Here is a 6,646-nt window from a genome sequence, read left to right as displayed (position 1 = left end):
CAAGTGAAAATACTCAGCCTTCAAAGGGATCCAAGAGGTTTATAGGGGGAACTCCACCCCTAAATATTTACCCATTCCAAGAAATTTAATTGTAAGCAATTTCACAGAGTCAATTTTTTTGTTCGGCAAATATAGATTTGCGGAAAAATTCCTGCACTTCGCAGTTTGCGATTTCTTTGCGTGAAACCATCTCTCCCTACTATACCTGCTATCCCACAGTCACACTCCCTTCCCAGAGACTATTATCCACTGTTACTATAGGCACCATCTCTCCCTACTATACCTACTATCCCACAGTCACACTCCCTTCCCAGAGACTATTATCCCACTGTTACTATAGACACCATCTCTCCCTACTATACCTGCTATCCCACAGTCACACTCCCTTCCCAGAGACTATTATCCACTGTTACTATAGGCACCATCTCTCCCTACTATACCTGCTATCCCACAGTCACACTCCCTTCCCAGAGACTATTATCCACTGTTACTATAGACACCATCTCTCCCTACTATACCTGCTATCCCACAGTCACACTCCCTTCCCAGAGACTATTATCCCACTGTTACTATAGGCACCATCTCTCCCTACTATACCTGCTATCCCACAGTCACACTCCCTTCCCAGAGACTATTATCCCACTGTTACTATAGACACCATCTCTCCCTACTATACCTGCTATCCCACAGTCACACTCCCTTCCCAGAGACTATTATCCACTGTTACTATAGACACCATCTCTCCCTACTATACCTGCTATCCCACAGTCACACTCCCTTCCCAGAGACTATTATCCACTGTTACTATAGGCACCATCTCTCCCTACTATACCTGCTATCCCACAGTCACACTCCCTTCCCAGAGACTATTATCCCACTGTTACTATAGGCACCATCTCTCCCTACTATACCTGCTATCCCACAGTCACACTCCCTTCCCAGAGACTATTATCCACTGTTACTATAGACACCATCTCTCCCTACTATACCTGCTATCCCACAGTCACACTCCCTTCCCAGAGACTATTATCCACTGTTACTATAGGCACCATCTCTCCCTACTATACCTGCTATCCCACAGTCACACTCCCTTCCCAGAGACTATTATCCCACTGTTACTATAGGCACCATCTCTCCCTACTATACCTGCTATCCCACAGTCACACTCCCTTCCCAGAGACTATTATCCCACTGTTACTATAGACACCATCTCTCCCTACTATACCTGCTATCCCACAGTCACACTCCCTTCCCAGAGACTATTATCCACTGTTACTATAGGCACCATCTCTCCCTACTATATCTGCTATCCCACAGTCACACTCCCTTCCCAGAGACTATTATCCACTGTTACTATTGGCACCATCTCTCCCTACTATACCTGCTATCCCACAGTCACACTCCCTTCCCAGAGACTATTATCCCACTGTTACTATAGGCACCATCTCTCCCTACTATACCTGCTATCCCACAGTCACACTCCCTTCCCAGAGACTATTATCCCACTGTTACTATAGACACCATCTCTCCCTACTATACCTGCTATCCCACAGTCACACTCCCTTCCCAGAGACTATTATCCCACTGTTACTATAGGCACCATCTCTCCCTACTATACCTGCTATCCCACAGTCACACTCCCTTCCCAGAGACTATTATCCACTGTTACTATAGGCACCATCTCTCCCTACTATACCTGCTATCCCACAGTCACACTCCCTTCCCAGAGACTATTATCCACTGTTACTATAGGCACCATCTCTCCCTACTATACCTGCTATCCCACAGTCACACTCCCTTCCCAGAGACTATTATCCACTGTTACTATAGGCACCATCTCTCCCTACTATACCTGCTATCCCACAGTCACACTCCCTTCCCAGAGACTATTATCCACTGTTACTATAGACACCATCTCTCCCTACTATACCTGCTATCCCACAGTCACACTCCCTTCCCAGAGACTATTATCGCACTGTTACTATAGACACCATCTCTCCCTACTATACCTGCTATCCCACAGTCACACTCCCTTCCCAGAGACTATTATCCACTGTTACTATAGACACCATCTCTCCCTACTATACCTGCTATCCCTCAGTCACACTCCCTTCCCAGAGACTATTATCCACTGTTACTATAGACACCATCTCTCCCTACTATACCTGCTATCCCACAGTCACACTCCCTTCCCAGAGACTATTATCCACTGTTACTATAGGCACCATCTCTCCCTACTATACCTGCTATCCCACAGTCACACTCCCTTCCCAGAGACTATTATCCCACTGTTACTATAGACACCATCTCTCCCTACTATACCTGCTATCCCACAGTCACACTCCCTTCCCAGAGACTATTATCCCACTGTTACTATAGACACCATCTCTCCCTACTATACCTGCTATCCCACAGTCACACTCCCTTCCCAGAGACTATTATCCACTGTTACTATAGACACCATCTCTCCCTACTATACCTGCTATCCCACAGTCACACTCCCTTCCCAGAGACTATTATCCACTGTTACTATAGACACCATCTCTCCCTACTATACCTGCTATCCCACAGTCACACTCCCTTCCCAGAGACTATTATCCCACTGTTACTATAGACACCATCTCTCCCTACTATACCTGCTATCCCACAGTCACACTCCCTTCCCAGAGACTATTATCCACTGTTACTATAGGCACCATCTCTCCCTACTATACCTGCTATCCCACAGTCACACTCCCTTCCCAGAGACTATTATCCACTGTTACTATAGACACCATCTCTCCCTACTATACCTGCTATCCCACAGTCACACTCCCTTCCCAGAGACTATTATCCCACTGTTACTATAGGCACCATCTCTCCCTACTATACCTGCTATCCCACAGTCACACTCCCTTCCCAGAGACTATTATCCCACTGTTACTATAGACACCATCTCTCCCTACTATACCTGCTATCCCACAGTCACACTCCCTTCCCAGAGACTATTATCCACTGTTACTATAGACACCATCTCTCCCTACTATACCTGCTATCCCACAGTCACACTCCCTTCCCAGAGACTATTATCCACTGTTACTATAGGCACCATCTCTCCCTACTATACCTGCTATCCCACAGTCACACTCCCTTCCCAGAGACTATTATCCCACTGTTACTATAGGCACCATCTCTCCCTACTATACCTGCTATCCCACAGTCACACTCCCTTCCCAGAGACTATTATCCACTGTTACTATAGACACCATCTCTCCCTACTATACCTGCTATCCCACAGTCACACTCCCTTCCCAGAGACTATTATCCACTGTTACTATAGGCACCATCTCTCCCTACTATACCTGCTATCCCACAGTCACACTCCCTTCCCAGAGACTATTATCCCACTGTTACTATAGGCACCATCTCTCCCTACTATACCTGCTATCCCACAGTCACACTCCCTTCCCAGAGACTATTATCCCACTGTTACTATAGACACCATCTCTCCCTACTATACCTGCTATCCCACAGTCACACTCCCTTCCCAGAGACTATTATCCACTGTTACTATAGGCCACCATCTCTCCCTACTATATCTGCTATCCCACAGTCACACTCCCTTCCCAGAGACTATTATCCACTGTTACTATTGGCACCATCTCTCCCTACTATACCTGCTATCCCACAGTCACACTCCCTTCCCAGAGACTATTATCCCACTGTTACTATAGGCACCATCTCTCCCTACTATACCTGCTATCCCACAGTCACACTCCCTTCCCAGAGACTATTATCCCACTGTTACTATAGACACCATCTCTCCCTACTATACCTGCTATCCCACAGTCACACTCCCTTCCCAGAGACTATTATCCCACTGTTACTATAGGCACCATCTCTCCCTACTATACCTGCTATCCCACAGTCACACTCCCTTCCAGAGACTATTATCCACTGTTACTATAGGCACCATCTCTCCCTACTATACCTGCTATCCCACAGTCACACTCCCTTCCCAGAGACTATTATCCACTGTTACTATAGGCACCATCTCTCCCTACTATACCTGCTATCCCACAGTCACACTCCCTTCCCAGAGACTATTATCCACTGTTACTATAGGCACCATCTCTCCCTACTATACCTGCTATCCCACAGTCACACTCCCTTCCCAGAGACTATTATCCACTGTTACTATAGACACCATCTCTCCCTACTATACCTGCTATCCCACAGTCACACTCCCTTCCCAGAGACTATTATCGCACTGTTACTATAGACACCATCTCTCCCTACTATACCTGCTATCCCACAGTCACACTCCCTTCCCAGAGACTATTATCCACTGTTACTATAGACACCATCTCTCCCTACTATACCTGCTATCCCTCAGTCACACTCCCTTCCCAGAGACTATTATCCACTGTTACTATAGACACCATCTCTCCCTACTATACCTGCTATCCCACAGTCACACTCCCTTCCCAGAGACTATTATCCACTGTTACTATAGGCACCATCTCTCCCTACTATACCTGCTATCCCACAGTCACACTCCCTTCCCAGAGACTATTATCCCACTGTTACTATAGACACCATCTCTCCCTACTATACCTGCTATCCCACAGTCACACTCCCTTCCCAGAGACTATTATCCCACTGTTACTATAGACACCATCTCTCCCTACTATACCTGCTATCCCACAGTCACACTCCCTTCCCAGAGACTATTATCCACTGTTACTATAGACACCATCTCTCCCTACTATACCTGCTATCCCACAGTCACACTCCCTTCCCAGAGACTATTATCCACTGTTACTATAGACACCATCTCTCCCTACTATACCTGCTATCCCACAGTCACACTCCCTTCCCAGAGGCTACCACTATCCCTTTTTGCCCCCCTTTATTGTTTTTACTGCTACTACCTGCTTTTCTTTGCTAAGATGAATATTTAGCATTTGTGCCCAGGAAGGTTTGAATCTTTTTGCATCAATTCTCCTCGCACGGCTGTTTAAAGCTTGGTTTAATAAAGCACTAAGAGTCATTTCAGACAGTATCACCTCCCACTGTTTATACTGAGCATTACTGGCTCTGAGCTTGGAGAGTATCTCTTTTCTTATTAAAATAAGATTGCTTGTGCAGGGAGCAAATTGCTTATCCTCAATGCGGCCTTTAGTCGTGCATTTCTTCCCCATACATTTAACCCTCACGCAGTTGGTTATGTAGAAACACCCGGTAATGCTATAGCCAATGTATCACAGTACTGAGTAAGTTATAAATTAGCTGATGGTAACATTATGATCAGAATATTCAGCTGGGACCCTTCTGACTGGTGCATAACTATTCATCCTTGAGTCTGAAAATTATGTATTTTGTCCTTTTGGCCACATGGTGTCAGTTCTCATGGTTTATTTATAAGGCACCATCATATTCCTCAGAGCTGTAAATAAACAGTGTATACTAGTTACCGTATGAGTGAAACATTTCGGCATGTACAGATTTGTGTGAACTTCCAGGTTTTGCCACTGGTAAAAATATTTGCGAAACTGTGTCAAAAATGTTCCTACACGTCTCGTTTTGCTTTGCGCGACAAAACAAAAAAACGCAACATAAAAATAAAAGACGCCTTCTACATCAACCAAAGGCATCTGAGCTGTCCCATTGTCTATATAAATACATACACATAACTATATGGTTTATTTATTATAAATAAGCTTGTAGTAATATATAATCTATAGATGGTACTTTCTGCTGAAACAGCAACATAGTGTAGTAGTAGATATCATAACTCGCCAATCAGATGTAATGTAAAAAAAAATCCCAGACATGTTTTTGAGAAATTGGCAACATGGGAGTCTAGTGGACAGGAGATCATGTAGGGGTGTGTAGCAATAAAAAATGCATGTGATTTTGCCCTCCCAATTTTTATTGGTAGCTCCAAAGCAGAAAGGTGCCAAGAAAAAAAAAAACCCTAGACTCTAATGTAGTTTGCTACAAAAATGACTTGCAAAAAAATTGTTGCACGAAAAAAACATTTGTTGTGCGAAAAAAACATTTTGCTCATCACTAGTGGATACGCTGAACATACAGATCACTCCTAAAAAATGAAACCAAGAGGTAGAAGGTTTTGTTCAATAGAGCTCAGATTCTAAAAGGAGTGTGTGACTTGAAGGTATTTCATTATTTTACTAGTGTTATAGATCGTTATGAGATCCATTGGGCCAGTGTCAGACTGGGATTCCAGGAGCCCATCAGAAAACCACTTCCCAAACCATTATTCCTCCTCTCCTCAGTCAACTTCTTTATTCTCCTAGTCTTCTATATCTACTTATTATATTCTTCCATCATTAAAGGGATTCTGTCATGATTTTTATGATGTAGTTTTTATTTGTAAATGAAATGACACTGTTTACACTGCAAATAATTCACTTTACGATATAAAATGTAATTCCTGAACCAACAAGTGTATTTAGTTGTAATATTAGTGTGTAGGTGCATCTCTGGTGATTTTGCCTGGTCATGTGCTTTCAGAAAGAGCCAGCACTTTAGGATGGAACTGCTTTCTGGCAGGCTGTTTTTTTTCTCCTACTCAGTGTAACTGAATGTGTCTCAGTGGGACCTGGATTTTACTATTGAGTGCTGTTCATATATCTATCAG

The sequence above is a fragment of the Xenopus laevis genome, chromosome 5S (assembly GCF_017654675.1).
Source record: "Xenopus laevis strain J_2021 chromosome 5S, Xenopus_laevis_v10.1, whole genome shotgun sequence".
NCBI classification, from domain to species: domain Eukaryota; kingdom Metazoa; phylum Chordata; class Amphibia; order Anura; family Pipidae; genus Xenopus; species Xenopus laevis.
This window is presented reverse-complemented; position numbering follows the sequence as displayed.